The 19,447-nt window shown below is 42.5% G+C and overlaps 1 long non-coding RNA gene across 2 annotated transcripts; it reads left to right on the top strand.

Annotated features, from left to right (window-relative positions):
* The first annotated feature begins 8,923 nt into the window (after nucleotides 1–8,923).
* LOC128607815 (uncharacterized) lies at nucleotides 8,924–16,723 on the top strand. Of its 2 annotated transcripts, XR_008385975.1 has the most exons (8): nucleotides 8,924–9,180; nucleotides 9,648–9,736; nucleotides 9,948–10,178; nucleotides 11,892–12,297; nucleotides 12,472–13,886; nucleotides 14,063–14,150; nucleotides 14,418–14,468; nucleotides 14,699–16,723. It is a non-coding gene; the product is annotated as an uncharacterized LOC128607815 (long non-coding RNA). The 2 variants fall into 2 exon arrangements; XR_008385974.1 differs by having other exon boundaries at nucleotides 8,924–9,736.
* Nucleotides 16,724–19,447: the final 2,724 nt, after the last annotated feature.

The following is a 19,447-nucleotide window of genomic DNA, read 5'->3' as shown; positions in this document are numbered from 1 at the left end:
GAGGTCACAGAGAGGGAGAACAGGGCGGCGACCACACCCCTTGACCCCATATGACATCGTCATAGCTGATCATTCCACCAGGTACCATTATTTTCCCAGAAAAGCAATGACTGACTTAGATGATCGTTTTAATTTTATAAACTGAATATTCTGTTTGTGTAACTGGTGTCATTTATTATGTTAATGTCATCATGCTGTTTAGCTTGCTATGTAATAAGTGTACAACAATATATAGTGGTAACCTGAAACGTTAACTATGTAAAGGGTACTGGAGTTTTCTTTTCTTAATTCTAAAGACAAACTGCCATAACTAATTCTGAATGGATAACTACAATATGGACACAACTCAGAGTTCCAGATCTCTCGTTGCCAAACTAACACATCTCAGCAGTATGCTGAGGCTTATATTTGTAAAATCACTTAGTTGTCTTTAGGCCAAATGTAGCATAAAGGAACGAAATGCTGTGCAACTTTCCTCACTTTCACTCGCATTTATAACAGTCTGTCACAACGTGAGGGTTCACAACGAACTCAGCGGGAGGATATGCAAGTGAATGTAACGTTAATGGTCAAAAACTGGAACTGACGTTAGCCTAGCCTACTTCGGGGGTGTGCAAATATCAAAAGTCAACTGACGTTCTTAAGAACAAACCAAGCCATGGTATGATGCCTTCTATACTAAGCTAAGGTCACCTACTATTTAGGTATCTAGTTACTTACTGTCACAGCTCAGTCAGATCAGAACTCAATTTCCCAAGATGCAACACTCACTTCTCATGCACGCATGCGCTCACCATCCCCGGAGTTCTGATCAGACCCACCTGGCACCAATCACACACAAACACACACACTCTCACCGCTAGTACTTAGGGATGTCATTCACCTAGAGTCAATGTGAAGTATACATTCAGTCAACTCGTTTCTCTGCGTTACCAAGCCGATCTAGTTAGTTAGTTTCTCGTTATCCTTGACCCTTGTTTCCGGTTTCGACTACGCTCTCTGCCTGACCCCGTTTGTGTTGTTCGTCCGATCGATTGCCTGTCTTACGACTACGTTTCTTGAACTTCCCGATAGCACGCCCTACACCTGCCGCCCACTTCTGCTTCCGTGCCGATTCGAGGTTAGTGACAGAATACTTCACCTTCCAATGGAAGCAGCGGGAGATCCCCGTTGGCCGCAAGCCATCGAGGGACATGGCCGGATGATTAGTGACCATGATTACCGTCTCGCAAGCCTGACTGAGCAGGCAGCTCGGCTAAACCAAACCGCGCAGTTTTCTACGGCACTGACCACACGCTTACCTCCCACTCCAGCGCCGGAGAAGTACAATGGAGATCCGGCACGCTGCCGAGGTTTTTTACACCAGTGCTCCCTGTTTTTTTCAACGTACCCAGACATGACGGAGAATCGGAAAATTATCCACTTCATGGAACTCTTAACCGGGAGAGCTCTCCTCTGGGCCACAGCGGAATGGGAACAGGAAGGGAACGTCATCAGCACATATGATCAGCTGACATCACGTTTCCGCACTGTATTCGATCATTCTCCAGACAAACGGGAGACTGGGGAGGAATTATTATCCTTGACGCAGGGATCAGGTTGTGTGGCGGATTATGCTCTTGAATTTCGTACTGTGGCCACTAGGAGTGGATGGAATCAACCCGCTCTAAAGACTATGTTTCGCCAGGGATTAAATGCCGACATCGTAACGGAGCTGGCGTGTCGCGATGATCAGCTGACTCTCGACTCACTCATTAACTTAGCTATATGCCTGGATCGTCTACTACAGAGCCGCTGCTCCATATGCAGCGAGGCGGAAGTACCAGCGTCTGAGAGCCCTGGTGAACCCATGCAGCTGGGACAGACTTGGGTGAGCATGCAGGAGAGAGAACGACGGCGCACCCCCCGCCGTGTCCAAGCCATTGATGGAGCCCCCATTGGAGATGGTTTAATCACCCACTACACCGAACCTATTAACCTCCGCACCAGCGCTCTTCATACAGGAAAAAATTACGTTCCATGTCATTGTGACGGCCCGGCATCCAGTGGTTCTCGGTCTTCCTTGGCTCGAACATCACAACCCACAAATTTCATGGAATCAAAGGGAGATCACTCGCTGGTCAGCTCACTGCATCAATCACTGTCTCCAAGTCCCTGTGATCACCTTAGCATCCACATTCATTGAGAGCCCTGACAAGGTGGACAACGTTCTGATCCCCAGTGTTTACCACGACCTCATTGAAGTATTCAGTAAAAATAAGGCTAGTGGACTACCTCCTCATCGAGATTACGACTGCGCAATCGATTTGCTTCCAGGCACTACACCACCGCGAGGGAGAGCCTATCCGTTAACAGTAACTGAACAAAAAGCCATGGAGGAGTACATTCAGGAAGCATTGCACCAAGGTTATATACGACCATCTACTTCTCCAGCATCAGCGGGGGTTTTCTTCGTAGAGAAGAAGGGAGGAGGTTTACGACCATGCATCGATTACCGAGGACTAAACCGGTGCTGCGTCAAGTACCGTTACCCACTACCTCTAGTACCAGCCGCTCTGGAACAACTACGCACTGCCACCATCTTCACGAAACTGGACTTACGCAGTGCATACAACTTGGTCCAGATTCGAGAAGGAGATGAATGGAAGACTGGGTTCTGCACAACTTCAGGTCACTATGATTATCAGGTCATGCCGTATGGGCTTTCTAACGCTCCCTCGGTCTTCCGGTGTCTAATTAACGACGTGTTACGTGACATGCTGGGACGCCATGTGATCACCTACATAGATAACATTCTAATATATTCTAACTCCCGGGAGGAACATGTTCACCACGTCTGCCGAGTTCTACAACGACTGCTCCATCATCAGTTATATGTTAAAGCTGAGAAATGTGAATTTCATAGAACCACCATTGCGTTTCTGGGATACATTATCAGCCCCGAAGGGATCTCCATGGACCAAGAAAAGGTCCAGGCAGTAGTAAACTGGCCCACACCCACGACGATCAAGGAACTACAGAGGTTTCTGGGGTTTGCAAACTTCTACAGAAGGTTTATTAGGAATTTCAGTGCCATCGCCAACCCCCTAACGTCCCTGCTAAAGGGGAAACCCAAATGTCTGTCATGGAATCCAACCGCCCAAACCGCCTTCGACAAGCTCAAGAAAGCCTTCACTACTGCACCCATCATCAAACATCCGGACCCATCTAGACTGTTTATAGTGGAGGTGGACGCGTCAGAGACCGGGGTAGGAGCCATTTTATCCCAGCGGTTCGGAGAGAGGCCAAAGCTCCATCCAGTGGCATTCTTCTCGCGAAAGCTTTCCCCCTCTGAGAGAAACTACGATGTGGGAAATCGTGAACTCTTGGCAGTTAAGTTAGCACTGGAGGAGTGGAGACACTGGTTAGAGGGGGCTACACATCCCTTTGTCATCTTCACAGACCATAAGAACCTGGAGTATCTTCGCATTGCAAAGAGACTCACACCCCGCCATGCCCGATGGGCCCTGTTCTTCACCAGGTTTCACTTCACGTTATCATACAGACCAGGGTCCAAGAACATAAAAGCTGATGCCCTGTCACATCTCGACCACACAGAACGTGTCAACGAGCACGAGGAGTATATCATCCATCCTTCATGTATCATCAATGCGCTAGAGTGGGATCTGGACCAGGAACTAGAGGAGATTTTGTACCCGAAGAGTACCGTCAAGAACTCATCATCTGGGTGCACACGGTACTCGGTACAGGGCATCCAGGGGCACAGCGCACACACCATCTCCTAAAAGAGAAGTACTGGTGGTCCAATATGGAGGGAGATATACACAAGGTGGTGGCATCCTGTTCATCTTGCGCACAGAATAAGGTACCTCGGACCCTCCCAGTTGGGAGGCTCAAGCCCTTACCCATACCCGAACGCCCATGGTCACACATATCAGTTGACTTCGTAACGGATTTACCAAGATCCCAAGGAAATACCACAGTTCTAGTCACAGTGGACCGGTTTTCCAAGTCCGTACATTTTATTCCATTACCCGCTCTCCCCACCACCTTCGTGACAGCCGAACTTCTATTCCAGCATGTTTTTAGATATTTCGGCATTCCGGAGGAGATTATCTGTGACAGGGGCCCGCAGTTTACTTCCAGAGTGTGGTCCAGCTTCATGACTGAGATGGGAGTAACAGTGAATCTCACCTCCGGATATCACCCACAAGCCAACGGACAAGTTGAACGAATCAATCAGGAATTAAGGCGATTCCTCCGTACTTTCTGTGCCAATAACCCAGAGGATTGGAGCAAGTTTCTGCCATGGGCCGAGTACACCCAAAATTCACTACGTCATTCGGCTACCAATCTCACTCCTTTCCAGTGCGTACTAGGTTACCAACCTCCACTGTTCCCATGGAATGCGACTCCCGCCACAGCTCCTGCCGTTGACCAATGGTTGAACGTAGTGAGCGTGTCTGGGCTGACACCCACCGACGCCTGAAAGAGACCACAGACACATACAAGCGCAAAGCAGATCGCCACTGCAACGAACACCCTAATTACCAACCAGGCAATAGGCTGTGGTTGTCCACCAAGGACTTAAGACAACCTCATAGCTGTAAAAAACTAATGCCAAGATACACTGGACCATTCAAGATCCTCAAGCGAATCAATGAAGTCACTTACCGTCTGGAACTGCCACAACACAGCTGCATCTCCCCCTCATTCCACGTATCACGTCTCAAACCTGTTGTCAACGGTCCATTAGCTACAGAAGTACCATCTGAAACTCCTCCGACCCCTCTGGAAATTGATGGACAACTGGCTTACCGTGTCAAGAAAATCAGCAAATCTAGACACAGGAGAGGCAAGCTGGAGTATTTGGTCGAGTGGGAGGGTTATGGACCTGAGGAACAATGCTGGGTTCCCAAGCAGGACATACTGGATCCACAGCTTACTAAAGACTTTCACGCAACTTATCCTGATCTCCCAGGTCCACGACCCCGGGGGAGGCCAAGAAAGAACTCGGCTCCCGGAGTGAGCCCTTTGGGGGGGGGCTTCTGTCACAGCTCAGTCAGATCAGAACTCAATTTCCCAGGATGCAACACTCACTTCTCATGCATGCATGTGCTCACCATCCCCGGAGTTCTGATCAGACCCACCTGGCACCAATCACACACACACACTCTCACCGCTAGGACTTAGGGATGTCATTCACCTAGAGTCAATGCGAAGTATACGTTCAGTCAACTCGTTTCTCTGCGTTACCAAGCCGATCTAGTTAGTTAGTCGTCTCGTTATCCTCAACCCTTGTTTCCGGTTTCAACTACGCTCTCTGTCTGACCCCGTTTGTGTTGTTCGTCTGATCGCTTGACCATTGCCTGTCTTACGACTACGTTTCTTGAACTTCCCGATACCACGCTCTACACTTGCCGCCCGCTTCTGGTTCTGTGCCGATTCGAGGTTCGTGACACTTACTGTCTGAAAAAAAGCTCGTATGTTCTGCTGCACTTTTCTACACTTGGCTGCTGTCTCCATTTCTTACAGACTGAGCTGCTAAAATATATCAACGAACTTGCGTTGAGTATGGGCGCAACCAAGTGTACAATTATTGGAGGAGGGGGCACACACCTATTTTCCTTAACAAAGGAAAATGGACATAAATAAATAGAATAGATGAAGAAAAGACAGATTTGTTGGCAGGGTTCATTAAAGGGGGACATATAGAAAATATTTTGTACTGTACATTGGGGGGACAGATTGGTATTTCCTGAACATTTGGGGGTACATGACCCCCCCAAAGAATGTGTGGTTACGCCCATGGTGAGAATGATCTCCATGATTTAGTAAAACATCTTGAGCGCAACTTGGCATCTCTTCTGTTAAAGATGCAAACAGTTCTACACGTACCAGAGAGTTCTGTGCAAGAAGTTATAGAACAGCTTTGTCAAATTAATAAGTTATCACAGCCACTTATGCATAACAGAGTCAGGGCCGTGCTAAATAAATATGCTGACATTTATGAAACAGTTGTGAGAGAGGTTACAAGTGCCATGTCAGAAAGTAACATGATGACTTTTTGTGCCAAAGATGGACCTTTAGGAACTGCTAAAAGGAGAGCAGCCTATGTACACAGAAAGTTTCCACTGGTAAGCCCCATAGAATATGTTGTGGAAAAAGGCCAAAAAACAGTTGCGTATGTCCCCATTCTTCCTATGCTCCAGAGGTTGCTTAACAAAATTGATGTGTTAAACAGAACTATGTCAGGAAAAAGTCCATGCGCTACAGGAATACCGATCATATGTAGATGGGCAGTACTTTAATGAAAACCCTCTTATTACAAGGGATGAGTTCACAATTGCTCTTTGCCTTTACATTGATATCTTTGAAATCGCCAATCCTCTAGGAACATGAAAGCTGAAACATAAAATGTGTGCTGTATACCGGGTCATTGCCAACATAACTGCAAAATATAGGCCAACCCTCAACTCAGTCCAGCTTGCTCTACTATGCAATACCTCCACAGTCAAAAAGTATGGTTATGCTTAAGTTCTGCAACCTCTTATCTATGATCTAAAGTCATTGGAGCAAAATGGTGTTTACCTGGAGAAACTAGGTACAACTGTGAGAGGCACAGCCTTATTTGTTACTGCTGATAATCTAGGTTCCCACTCCCTTGCAGGATTCCTGGAGAGCTTCCTTGTTGAAAAGTTCTGTAGATTCTGTTTGTCAAGCAGTAGTGATGCTCAGCAACAAAAGGTATGTTCTGGTTTCTTTCAACTCAGAGACAAAGACTCCCATGATAGGCAGGTACAGGAGGTAAGAGAGAACCCAGGATTGAGTCGGACTTATAGCGTGAAAGGAGCCTGTCCTTTAACTGAGAATCTCGATCACTTTCATTTGGTCACTGGTTACCCTCCTGAGATCATGCATGATGTCTTAGAAGGCATAGTTCCAACCGAGTTGTCCCTGTGTCTTACAGACCTGATAGGAAAGCGTTATTTCACTCTAGATATGTTAAATCATGCCATCAGGTACTTTAATTACACATTTACTGACAAAATGGACAGACTGCAGATGATTGGAAAGGGATTTTCCACTAAAGGGATCATTGGTGGAAATACCCATGAGAATTGGTGTCTCATACGGCTCCTTCCATCTCATTGGTATCTATGTCCCTGAGCGTGATGACACTTGGGAAATTCTTATGTTTCTCAAAGAAATTATTGAGCTAGCTGTGGCACCAAGGAATACTGAAGAGACACTACATTTCCTGGACTGTAAGATAGCAGAGCATAGACACCTGCTGTAGTTAACATTTCCAGATTTTTGTTTAAAGCCAAAGCATCACTATGTGGAACATTACCCTCAGCTTATTAGGAAATTTGGCCCCCTGTGTGAAGTTTGCACAGTATGCTTTGAGGGGAAGCACAAATTCTTTTAAAAAGCAATTCGCAGTGCTCAGAATTTCAAAAATGTTGCCATGACACCAGAAAGGAATTAGTTACAATCTTGATTGTAGCTCATTTTTCAGACCATCAGTTGAGATGACAAAGGTCACCCCAATTTTGCTTGCCTCTTTCCCTTTGAATGTTCAGAGTGTAATCGCTCAAAACATTACACAGTCAGGATCAGTTCTTGATGCATCGTCTGTCTATTTAGATAGAATCAAGTATCATCCAGGTATGATTCTCTCTACTGGCTCATGCTCAGGTCTCCCTGAATTTGCCCAGATTGAAAAGATTGTTTCACAGAAATTTAGTTTGTCTGCCACAAAATTACAGAATGGTACTGTGAGCATTTGAGATCGTACCAACTTCTCTGCAGTGATGTCACCTTAATGTGTGGGGTTAGGATGTCAGAGTTGAATGATATCTTCCCCTTATCAGCATACAAGGTGCAAGGAGAATTTACGATAACACTGAGACGATATATTATTTACTAAAAATGGCTGTCCAACAGAAATTAACCATGAGAGTTATTGTCTCTGAGGGAGATATAAGAAAAATGATGATAACAACATGACCTGACACACTGGGTGGTTCAAAGGCACTCTCCAAACAAACTACAGCTTCACTTCACAGTACCAAGATCCCGAATTTAACAACGAACTGCGTAATCTTACAGATCTCTCTGAGCTCCCAGAGAAGCCAGATATCAAAATTATCCCTATGATTGAGCTTGTACCAATCACTGCACAAACCAAATGTTTTAGTGACACAAGCAGCCAGGCAGACACTGAGATCCTGTCTAACTCCTCTCTGAATAGAAGTTCTCAGTGGCCAGATGTATTTTACATTCCAAAATTTTCTGTTGATGTTGCGTATCGACTTTGTCAAGCTAACCTGCAGTATCTCAAGGATGCAACAAATCTGAACGTCACAACAGAGCTGAAACATGATATTCTTGAGAAACTGGCAGAGACTATGTATGAATTTAAAGTATATCCAGCAAAGGAAGAATTTGATGCTGTTGCAAAAGCCTTAGTACAAACACACCTGTGTCTTGAAGAGTCAGGCTCATCCGCTGGCTGGGAAGGATGGAAAAATAGTCCAAAGTTCAAGATGGGAAATTATAGGACCAAAATGTGCCAGCTAGGTCGACTTCAATGGTGGTAAATGTGGGAGGCACACTACAAATGACAACCATCCCAACAAAGACATCAAGAAGCCAAGGAAAGGGGAAATAAATGTCCTACCTGAAAATCCAGAGGGGATGGATGACCACAACCTGGAAGGTGTTTGTCAGGTTCTTGTCAGTGAAATGATGAAGTAAAAAGCCAAATGGATCCCTTGTTAAGAAACACATAGACATGATGTTTGCTCTCCGCAGAAAAGAAGTTGTCAAGCCTGACATCAGCCAGATGGTACTTCGATGGGCAGATTTTTTTTACAGAAAGCCATGTACAGTATGTGTGACTTTTTTTTTTGAGTATTTGAGTAAACAAATAGGTAGAAAATGGGTATTTATTACCATTCAGGAATGTGTGACCCAAATCATGTAGTGTTGGGGGTCATAGATGGGGTCATTTGACCATGGGCCCACATGGTTTGCTATGTTTTATGTTTCAGGTTTATTGAGTTCAACAGAGTGATGGGGAAAAATCTCAGAGAGAACTTCTTTGATGCACTTGACTGTTTCTCTCCAAGCCTGATGGAGCTCTTCAGGAAGAAGAAAGGCCATCAGACAAAGGTGGGTTGACTTGTCTACATCAGTCTACTCCTTCTCTTCCCTTTCACCATTCCTCTCCATTCCCTTTGCTTTTCCTCTCCTTTCTTCTCATCACTTATTTTTATTATTTGCTTGCCTCTACCATTTCCTCTTTTATCCATTTTTCTCTTTTTCTCTTGCCCTCTCCATTCTGAAATCTCTTCCTCTCATGTTCTGTCTATTTTTCTACTTTTCTCCTGTCGTCTCCACTATACTTCCCCACCCCTTTTTATTGTTTCATCTCTTTTTCTTCACCCTTCCATCCTCTCCCTTTTCTCTCCTCTCTCCTTTCCTTTTTGTGTCATCACCTCTTGTCCTGTTCTTTACTTTCCAAAATCTGGAAATTGCTGTGAAGTCATAAAGAATTGGGGGGGGAGTTCAGGAATTTGATTAATACATGTGAGTATCCCCACCAAACTGTGTTGTACAATATCTGCACTATCTTCCAGACCACTGAGCCAACAGACATTAGGTGCCTTTGTCTTCGTAGACTGCCGGTCACTTTGGGGGATGATCCAATTTGTTGTTAATGTTGCAGGTACACAATATATTCTTTTTTATTTTACTTTAAGCCATTCATGAAGACTGTCTGCTACTAATATTCAGAATCATTTAATCATTTAACTTTTATTTTGTGACGTAGCTAATTTTAACTAAAAACATTTTTGAATATCTGTATTACTAGTTAATGACATGACATAAACTGAAACGATGCCTTCTCCTTGTCACTCTCTTTCTTTCTTTGTTAGGATGTAACTGACAAGGACTCATATAGTCAAACTCCAGTGGGAATCCTCTGCTTCGAATCAGAAAGTCCTCAGCTAAACCTATTCAAACTGAGCATTGTCTTGGAAAGGAGTTTGGTGCTGGGTGAACTGGCCAACCTGCCTCAGGCCTTCTGTGTTCTTTTTGGACTGATTTATGCCCTGCACCTGGACTATCCTAAGTGTATGAAAAACACTTTCCACGTTATTCAGCAGGTAATGCTCAACCTGGGAGGTAAGCTGGCACCCAAAATTCAATCTTTGAAAAATCATCTTACACTGTGAAACGGGCCTCCCAATTGTTATACTACTGTTCCACTAGCAAGTGGTTAATTTGTAAAGTGCATGTTTTATGATATTGGCACTGATTTTGTGGTATGATTAAATTCTTATTTGCAATGTTCCTATTATATGTAAATGTAAAAATGTTTTTAAATAAATATATATATATGTATATATATATATATGTATATATATATGTATATATGTATATGTATATATGTATATATATATGTATGTATATAATGTATGTATATGTGTGTGTATATATATATATATATATACACACACACACACACACACAGTGGGGGAGATAAGTATTGGACACGTACATTTTTTTTCTGTAAATATATTTCCAATAAGGCTATTCACGTGAAATTTTCATGAGACATCAGTATTAACTCAAGAAATCTGGAAATATAAAGAATTCACAACATTAAAGTCTATAAATAAATACATAAAATTATGTGTAATAAAGTGGAATGACACAGGAAAAAAGTATTGAACAGGCTAAGAAAAAGCAGTTCTCCAAGGTAAGGCACGGAACCAGCTGAAATCCATTAAGTAATAAGTAAGTACTTATAAGTGTTAAGTAATTATACCCCCTATCTGTGCAAATTAATCAGTTGTGTAAGTAAACTGATGGTCTATAAAAAGGCTTTTCATTACCAAGGTGGCACACAAGAAACATCTCATGATGGGTAAAAACAAAGAACTCTCCCAAGACCTTCACAACCATATTGTTACGAAACTTCTGAATCTTCCAGTAAGCACCATTAGGGCCATTATTCGCAAGTAACATCACTAGGTCATCAACCGGCCACGCACAGGAGCTCCATGCAAGATTTCTGACCAGGGAGTCAGAAGAATAGTCAGAAGAGTAGCCCAAGAGCCAAGCACCACTTAGAAAGAGCTCCAGAAACACATGGAAGCAGCAGGTACCATCATCACAGAGAAAACAATAGGCAATGCACTCCACTGCTCACGCTCACCCCGCAAGACTCCATTACTAAAGAAAAGGCATGTCAAAGCTCATTTAAAGTTTGCTACAACTCATTTGGACAAGCCTATGAAATACTGGGAGAGTGTAGTCTGGTCAGATGAGAGCAAAATTGAGCTTTTTGGCTGTCATACTACACACCATGTTTGGAGAAGAAATGGCACTGCACATCACTGTGACGAGCATAAAGCAAAGGAAACTCTCAATTAGTTTCAGAGAAAAAAATCAAGGTGTTAGAATGGCCCAGTCAATCACCTGACTTGAATCCAATTGAACAACATTTAAAGACAATATGTTTATAAGAATGGGCCAAAATCACACCTGAATACTGCGGCCGATTAATATCTTCACAGAGGAAGTGTCTTGAAGCTGTCATTACAAACAAAGGCTTCTCAACTAAGTGTTAAATAAATTTCAGTTAGCGTGTTCAATACTTTTTTCCCGTGTCATTCCTCTTTATTACACATAACTTCATTTATGGACTTTAATGTTTGATTTTCTTTATATGTGTGGATTTCTTGAGTTAATACCAAAGTCTGGTGAAAATTTCATGTGAATAACATCATTGGAAATATATTGAAAATATGCTGAAATATTTGAAAAAATTATATTATATTATTATAAATTATATATATTATTTGTTTTTTCAGATAGACTTTAAGAATGCCTTTGACAAAAGAACAACGTATTGAAATCATTCTCATGGCTAAATTGGGAAGCTGTCACAAGGTTTCAGAGGTCTTTAACAGGAAACATGGCAAGCACCTCACACATGACACTGAAAGCGTGTGGACCCGAGAAGTGGACGTCCACAAACATCCACTGACAAATGACGTGGTGCTGGCAAACATAGTCCTTATGTATGGAGGTTTTTGGGACACCCTGTACATACAAGAATCTACAGCAGGGGTATCCAAAGTATGGCCCAGAGCCAAATGTGGGCCACAGCTTCTCTATTAAACCCAATTTCTATCCTGGTGAAGCCCTTTAGAAAAGTATGTCACCAGAGCACAAACTAAAGCAGAAAGACTCAATCGTGACTCGAAGTTTGAGCAGGTAAACACACACACACCCACACCCACATACACACTAGTGATGACAGAGTAGATGATGAGTGCCTTACTGACTCTGAAGAGTGAATCTAGTATGAAAATCTTCCACAGTGCTAATTTTTCCTCATGGTTATTATGTTTGGCATGTCCTAATGTGTCTCCTCGTTGTCTCCTACAGGTAAAAATGGAAAATGGCCACTCCAGGGGGTCTGTCTTTGTGCACTCCTCATCTTCCCAGGAAGTCAGGAAGGCCAAGAATGAGATGAATGGCAGGATTTGTGGCAGGAAGCCAGTGTGTGTTGGTGTGACTCGGTGCAAAGAGGAACACCCGACTTGCCTTGCCGTCAGAACATGCAGAGGACGGCAAGCATGCAGGTTAACACCATATACAACTTCTACCAACCTGTACCAGTTAAAGGGGTCCCTGGCTGCAGAAAGTTTGAGCAGCCCCTTTAGCTACCCCAAGTTACCACAAGAGGCTATACTGCTAGCTGGATAGAATAACTAACTGCCCCCTGTGATTCTGATCTGAAACAAGGAATGAAATAACATGTTTAGTGTGTGTGTGTGTGTGTGTGTGTGTGTGTGTGTGTGTGTGTGTGCTGTGTTATAGACTCAGAACCTGAATCTGCACTATGTGAGTTACAGCTGTCTGGTTGTATATCAGTGTTACATTTGTTACACAGTGTGTGTATGTTCCAGTCTCTCCATAGCTGTGTCACATACTACTGTACTATTGCATACTACTGTACTAAATAGTGACTTAGCATGCTAGATCAGGGTTTAGCAGCCAGGTCACTCTGACTGAACCACCCCTTGAGGCTACTGAATGCTAGACTACATAATGTTTTTCAAAACAGACAGGGTATTATCTGGGTAAATACCCTTTAGCAATCAGTGTTGGTTTCCAATGTGCTGTTTATCTGACTGTTTTTCCAGTTGATGCTACTGTACTAAATATCATGTAAACAGGGAGTTTGGCACCTACTTGTAAGCTATGGTGCTATACTATATAGAATGGTTGGACACAGTTTGAGACGCATCCACAGATATGGCTTTTATGTAACAGTTGAACATTTGAGCCAGTTACAGTAGCTAACAGTTTTTAGTGATTAGTTTTCACCACAAATGTACTTGCATAGCAGGATATGGTTTAGGACAAAGCCTGTAACTATGTCTTTGTTTGGTGCTTTTTTTCTTTAAGCAGATGTCCAGAGTATGCCCGATCTGGTTGAATCTGCAGTGCGTCAGCAGACCACTGGCACCATCACACCATCAAGCAGTCAGGTGCCATGTGTGATTGTAGAGTGTACAAGTGTAACTACAGCAACATCTGTAGATACTGTAATAGTGGCAGACTCTGTGTCAGCTGTAGAAAAGTATCTAGTGGTAGACAGTGTCCCAGCTGAACGTAAAGTTCCATCAGTAGAAGGTGTCCCAGATGTCGACACTGTTCCAGCTGTAGATAGTGTCCCAGTTCTAGTTACAGTTGCAGATGAGCTTTCAGCTCAAGCTCTAGATGCAGATGTTACATGTCTACCTTCTACATCTATGGTATCTGAAAGTGATGTGCAGCAGGACAATGACACAACAGTAAGAGCAAAACACACACACACAATATTCTGCATGCTTAATATTACAATATATCATATAAGTGAGTAATGATATTAGTCTAGTTGTGTGATTATAATTTTGATGATAGTAATAATAATATTAATAATAATAATAATAATTATAATAATAATAATAATAATCTCCTATGTTCCTAGGATGTATCAATGTGTCCAGCAGCTGAAAAGTGTCTGACCATTTACATGTTGTACTCCGCTCCGTTAGATGACCAGATCCAGATGGCGCGTGAGTACACACACACACACACACACACACACACACATATATATATATATATATACACACACACACTTAATAATAATAATAATAATAATAATAATATTATTAACATTGTTTTTAAGAATTAGTTGTGAAGGGGATATTCATGCATTATACCAAGTGTTTCATATCTGATTCTTAAACATTTTTGACAATGAAATGATGAATTAGCTTTGGCATGAGGAAGCAGAACCAGACACATCAATCCCTCATCCCTCATGTTTGTGTTTGTAGGTGGATGAAATGGACGCTCTGCTGAAAGCGAGAGAAGCTGGTTACAAGCCGGTGAGGATCTGTAATGAAAATGATAATCACTTATTTGATACACAACAATAGTTTGTTTAAATTTATCATTACATCACAATTTACACAGTTTACACAGGGATAAAAAAAAGTTCAGTCATATGAAATTCTTAAGTTTTAGGGTTATATCAACAAAGCAGACACACACACTATGTAGTTTTGAAAAAGACACATGTTGTGTAGACTAAAATCGCTGTGCATTTCTCTTTTAGGAAACCCTAAAGATGCTTTACAACAACAATGAGAAGAAGAAGAAGAAGAAGAAGAAGAAGAGATAATACAAATAAACATTGTATTCAACATTGCAAATAGTATAAAGTGGCCTGGGTCTTGATTATTGTCATTTAAATAAGAATTTAAAGAGAAATTGTACATTTATTAACTCAAGATTATTAAAGTCTTAAGTATTAACTGAGAAGAATATTAATTATTGATTGTGATTTATATGCAATTAAATTTCTCAATGTCTGTGAGGAATATTTTCCCAAAGACTAAGAACATATTAATGCCACAGAGTCAAAACGTCATTCTGTTAAGGAGATTAAGTTGTAAATGGCTTGATATTAACTGCTCTACTCCAGCCAGGCACAGTCTCACTGGCATTGCTTGACTCATTTGCTCCCCATGATTGTTGTGACAGTCAGAAAAAGGGGAATATTCTTTAAACTGTGTCTTGATGAATCTGAGAATTTCTAGAACAGGAAATGTGATCATGGGCACAGAAAAAGGTCAATGTAACAACTCGTAGCAGCAGCAGGCACGCACAGACAGAGGCTGGGCTGGTGGTTAAAACAGCTTTTATTTTGTTGGGTGCTGGGAAAGACGGAGGATGGGAGTGCAGCAGGGACGCTGTGAGGGAAGTGTTAGAGAGGAGTGGGAGAGAGTCATGGCTGCTGCGGTCCAGGCAGTGGCGTGCGGGTGGGTGAGAGTTGTCATTGCAATCACTGTTGTCAGAAAGACAAAGAAAACACAAATGGATCAGCATAGCCATATAGCCAAAAGCTGCTCAAGCTGCTGAGGTTGTGGTGCTCTTTTATCCTTTCCCGTCTTCTCTGAGATGGCTCCATTCCCACGCCTTACAGCCATGTGCTCTTCTGTGGTCCAATGCAGTCCAATGGTGCAGAAACGGCACTGTCCATTCAGCACCGAGGTGGCAGTAGTTTCTTGCACCGGAACAAGAAATCCTGCAATGACAGAAACCTCTGGGTTATTCAGACATTACTATATTTTCCTTTTGCCATACATTGAAGAGGGGCTTGGTCCATGACCAGCGTGAAGTGTTTGCCTGAGAGGTAGTATCACAATACCTCAGTGGCCTACTTTATGTTCAGATATTCTTGTTCCAAGTCAGCATACTGCTATTCTGCGGGGGTCAGCTTTCTACTCACATACAGGATTGGGTGTTCTTCTCCATCGAAGGTGTGGGAGAGTACAGCACCCAGGCTCGTCTCTGAAGCATTCGTGTGCACAGTGAAGGAATGATCAAAATCTGGCTACCTTAGCACTTGTGAGCTTGTGCGAGCTTGTGAGCACTTGCTTCAGAGTCTGGAACGCCTGCTCTGCTGCCTAGTCTGTGTGCCCCTTTTTAGTTAGGTCTGAGAGTGGGGAGACTAGAGTGAAGAAGTTGGGGACAAACCTTCTGTAATACCCTGCCAACCCCAAGAAGGCACATACCTGTCACTTGGAAGTGGGTCATGGATGACACTTTCATGGGTTTGATACAAGTGATTTTACCATGTCCGTGAGTGGATCATGATGATGTCCAAGTAGACTGCCGTGACCTGCCGATGTGCATGTAGGACGACATCCATGAGCCTGTTCTGAATGCAGTCTTGTGTTTTGTGTGTGGGGCTAGGGCTACCTGCCAGTAGCCTTTGGTGAAGTTGAACGTCGAGATAAATCAGGCTTTCCCCAGGTGCTCCACCAGGTTGTCCACCTAGGGAAGGGGGTAGCTGTCCAACTCATATACCTGGTTTAGTCTCAGGAAGTCATTATAGATCCTGAGGCTTACATCAGGTTTTGGGACCACCACGATGGGGCTAGACCAGGGGCTGTCAGACTCTTCTATAATGCCTTCCTCTTAAAGAAAGGAACAAAGAAATCATTGTAAAGATAGGAACAGACAAAAAGGCTAATGGAATGAAACCCTTTTAGCAGTAGACTCGTGAAAATAAGAATGAGAAGAAGGCACATAAACCTTACTATCCTCTAGTGCTATGCCCTCACGAACGACAACAATCAAGAACAGAAGGACACATTTTACGACCAATTGCAAGCTGAATTAGAAAGCACACCTAGACATGACATGATGATCATAATAGCGACTGTAATGCAAATGTTGGAAACAACAATTTGCACCATGACAGGATCATGGGGAAGGAAGGCTGTGGCATCATGAATGATAACGGAGAGAGAATTTTAGTTCTGCACCAACTACAACCTTGTCATCGAAGGAACTCTATTTCCACACTGCAACATCCACAGGCTGACCTTGTTTTCCCCCAGAGGAAGAGACAAGAACCAGATCGACCACATCATATGGCATCTGGAGAAGGTCTCTTTTGGTTGTCAGAGTAATGCTGGGAGCCGATGTTGGCAGAGACCACACCTTGTCACACCCATGTTCAAGTCGAAGCTACAGAGAACCCCAATCGGAAAACACTGGGGCACCAACGTATCGATGTGACCAAACTGCATGAACCCCAGGCCAGGAATACACTGAAAAACAAGGTCCAAGTTCTTGCAGATTTGGATAGCCACACATAGCCAGACCAAAATGATGCCCACACTCAGTGGGAACAGATCCAAAGAATATACACTGAAGCGAGTAAAACATGCTTAGGAATGAAACAACAGAAAAGAAAGGAGTGGATCATACTAGACACCTTGAGAATATAGGGGAAAAACTTAAGAAGCAAGTAATGGAGACCTAATTAGAACAACTGAAGGAAAGATACAAGATACAGTACAGGGAAGCAAATCGAATTATGACGAAGATGGCAAGAGCAGACAAGAGAGCATACACAGAAAATCTTGCTCGCTTGGCAGAAGAGGCTGCAAACAGGGGAGATCAGGAAAAGGTTTACAAGATTACAAAGACTATATGTGGCAAGTACAGCAGAACTGCCAATCATGGATAAACAAGGCAGAATCTTAACAATAACAGAGAAAGAACAAGAAGCATGCTCGGCAGAATACTTCAGCGAAGTACTAAACAGACCATCGTCAACAGCTGAAGCCAACATTCATGAGGCAGAGATCAACCTTGATGTAAATGTTGTACCACCAGAGAAAGAGGAACTCATTGCAGTTATTAGATCCCTCAAGAATGGAAAAGCCCCAGGATAAGACAACCTCAATGCGGAACTCTTCAAGACAGATCTAGGGGTCGCAGAACAAGCACTACAGCCACTTTTTTCTGCCATTTGGGAGGGAAAGAACATTCCAAATGACTGGACAAAAAGGTGTCATTATAAAGATTCCAAAGAAAGGCCCCCTGAACAACTGTTACAACTGGTGAGCAATCACTATTCTGTCTGTCCCAAGCAAAATAATAATAAATATATAAATAAATATATATAAAAAATAAATAATAAATAATAATAACAGTTGACAAACTCAGAAAACTCAGAAAAGAACAATACGGATTCCCAAAGGACAGAGGATGCAAAGACCAGATATTTTTGCTCTACAAAACATCATTGAGAAATGCACATTTTGAAAAAGAGAGACAGCATATTCTTTGTGTTTATGGGATCCCACAGTAATTGGTCAGCATGATCAAAGGTTTCGGTGCCAACTTTACATGCACAGTGGGAAGCAGTGACTACAGTTTTTAAGTCAAGACAGGTGTAAGACTAGGGTGTGTGATGTCAGCACTTCTGTTCAACATGGCCACTGACAGGGTGATGAGACAAACAACTTGGGACCAGCCAAGAGACATAAGATGGGCTCCATTTACATAGGAACATTGGAAGACCTTGACTATGCAGATGACCTGGCATTGCTCTCCACACTCATCAGAACTCAAGGACTTAAACCATAGCAGTTGGCCCAAAACAGACAGCAGTGGTGGACTTTTGTTGCTGCCTTTCATGCCAGTGGGCATTTTGGGCAATAGAGATTTCTTATCAACAAGGTGTTTCCACAAACAGAACTGTCACACAATCAGTGTTTTTTTATTTTTCCACACCATTCTGTATGAACTCTAGAGGCTGTTGTGTGTGAAATTCTCAGGAGATCAACAGTTTCTGATATACTCAAACCAGCACTTCTGGTACCAACATCCATGCCACAATCAAAGTCACAGAGATCACATTTTTCTTCATTCTGCTATGAACATCAACTGAAGCTATTGACCTGTATCTGTATGAATTTTTCCTGCATTGTGCTGCTGGCAAATGATTGGCTGATTAGATAACTACATGAATGTGCAGGTGTACAGGTATTCCTGATAGAGTGGAGGGTGAGTGTATTTTTACATTAGCGTTTTACTTAAAACAAATGCTCATGTAAATTTAATTGTTTCCACATACAATTAGGTTTTAATTAGAACTTTAGAGAAGCAACAAGGAGAACAGCTTATTGGGGAAGTTTCCAAAAAGCCTCCTGAGTGAAGCTCCATCATAAAGCTGGTTGAGAAGTGCAATGTGCAAATTTTCATCAGAAATAGTGTTAACTTTAATTTGTTTAACATATTTCTTGGTCACTGCATAATTCCATATGCAAGTACTAAAAGTAGACAAAGAGAACCCAGTTAAACAAATGAGACAAAAATATTATACTTTATTTATTTATTAAGGAAAATTATCCAATATTACATATCTGTGAGTGGCAAAAGTATATGAACCTTCACCTAGACTCAGGTGTTTTCAATCAATGGGATGACAATCAGGTGTGAGTAAGCATACTATTTTATTTAAAGAACAGGGATGTATCAAAGTCTGATCTTCACATCACAT

Source organism: Ictalurus furcatus, chromosome 5 (assembly GCF_023375685.1).
Source record: "Ictalurus furcatus strain D&B chromosome 5, Billie_1.0, whole genome shotgun sequence".
In the NCBI taxonomy this organism is placed as follows: domain Eukaryota; kingdom Metazoa; phylum Chordata; class Actinopteri; order Siluriformes; family Ictaluridae; genus Ictalurus; species Ictalurus furcatus.
Note: the sequence above shows the minus strand (reverse complement) of the source record. Positions and strands in the feature narration are given on the sequence as shown.